We start from the raw sequence: 2,111 nt of genomic DNA, 5'->3' as shown, positions 1-2,111 counted from the left end.
AACACATTAGTTACATCACACTTCATAAGCACACAGGACAAAAGTGGTGGGAACAGTGTGCTGAATTTTTAAATATGGGCATTTAGAGGTTTTTTTAATTTTAATTTTATACAATTAAATATTACCTGGGAATTTACCTAACAAAGGATGTGAAAGATCTCTATAAAGAGAATTATGAAACTCTGAGAAAAGAAATAGCTGAAGATGTTAACAAATGGAAAAACATACCATGTTCATGGTTGGGAAGAACCAACATTGTTAAAATGTCCATATTACCCAAAGCAATCTGCAGATTTAATTACAGCACCATTGTCACACTAAAAGTAGACCTACCATTTGATCCTGCAATTCCTCTACTAGATATATACCAACATGATCTAAAATCATTTTACAACAAAGACATTTGCACCAGAATTTTTACTGCAGCCCAATTCATAATTGCCAAGACATGGAAACAGCCCAAGTGCCCATCAACCCAGGAATGGATTAACAAACTGTGGTATATGTACACCATGGAATACTATGCAGCCATAAAAAGATGGAGACTTCACATCTTTTATGTTTACCTGGATGGATCTGGAACATAGTCCTCTTAGTAAAGTATCTCAAGAATGGAAAAAAAGTATCCACTGTACACATACGTCTATGAAATCAATATATAATCTCCTACACATGCATATGAATGGTACATATCATAACTATGGTCCAGAAAGTAGAAAGGAAGAGAAAAGAGAGGAGGGGGGGAGCCTGGAGGAGGGGAGTATTTGGGGGGACATCACCTAATGTGCATGATGCAATGGTACATTTCAAAACTATTAAGAAAAGAGTATAATTGTGTTAATCAGGTCAATGTAAGCATTTCACATTGTATATCAAATCAGTACACTGAACCCCATAAATTCATCAGTGTATACAGTTATGATTTAATAAAAACAAAACAAAAAATAGGGAAAAAAATTAAATATTAAATGCCATATGCATAAACAAACAAAAAAATCTTTCTAACACAGGCATTATGAATGGATGTCTTTCAAACTCAGTGATGAACGCAACATTATTCCTAAATTAAAGGACAAGAAATAATATGTTTTTGAGTTAAGAGATTGAAGTAAACAAGGTTCAATGACTTGACAAAAATTACATAGCAAGTTAATAAAACAATCAGTTCTCCTCATTCTTAGAATAGTGGCTTTCAACAAATTTGGACTTCTGACTTTAGAAAGAATGAGAGTACTTTCAAGTGACCCATTATATTGGTATTTTTATTTTTATGAAATAATTGAAATTCTGTTTTGAAACTGCTCAAAAAACATTGGAATATCATCAAGGCTCCCATATTTGTACTCTTAAGCAGAAGAAAATAAGTTTCCCAAAGTAGATCAACTTCACTGTATTGTGACTTGGGTAACACAATTATTTCCATCAAATCTCTGTTCTTTTCCTATATGAGATTTCAGATACATATAGGAAGCCTAACATTTTATGATTTAAACACAGAAAGGTTAATTCACTCTTGTGAATAAGATTAGATTGAATAAGATAGTGATCTTATAGTGAATAAGATTCACTCTTGTGAATAAGACGTTTGGGGGAGGCCCGAGGCCCACAAAGTGCCAGGGATCCAGCCTGTGGCAATCTTTATGTGGCAGCATTCTCCACACATGAGTTCCAATCTGCAGCTCTCAAAATAGCTACCGAAGCAGCACATTGATGTCCTAAATATCATGAAATAAAATTGGGAGTAGAATATAGGCGAAACACCAATATGCCTCTGGCCAAAAATGCCATTTGAGAGACAGCAGTGAAAAGACTTTGTGCAGGCATACTTGTAGGAAACTGAGGTAGAATCCCATGTGGCCAGGTTAGTTGTAGGCCTAACATGAACAAGGCTTTCACTGAAATAGCATTTCCAGACTTCGTTAAGGAATTAAGGTTGACTTTATAAGGCCAATGAAAAAGCCCTTTGGAAAACTGGCCAAATACCCATCAGTAACCTTTCCTAATCTGCGGTAAGTGACAAAGGTTGCTTGATGACAGGTCTGGGAATGGGGTAACCTTTCCTGATCTGTGGTAAGTGATGAAGGTCGCTTGCTGACAGGTCTGGGAATGGT

Source organism: Otolemur garnettii, unplaced genomic scaffold, assembly GCF_000181295.1.
Source record: "Otolemur garnettii isolate 467f Iridium unplaced genomic scaffold, OtoGar3 scaffold00012, whole genome shotgun sequence".
Lineage (NCBI taxonomy): Eukaryota > Metazoa > Chordata > Mammalia > Primates > Galagidae > Otolemur > Otolemur garnettii.
Note: the sequence above shows the minus strand (reverse complement) of the source record.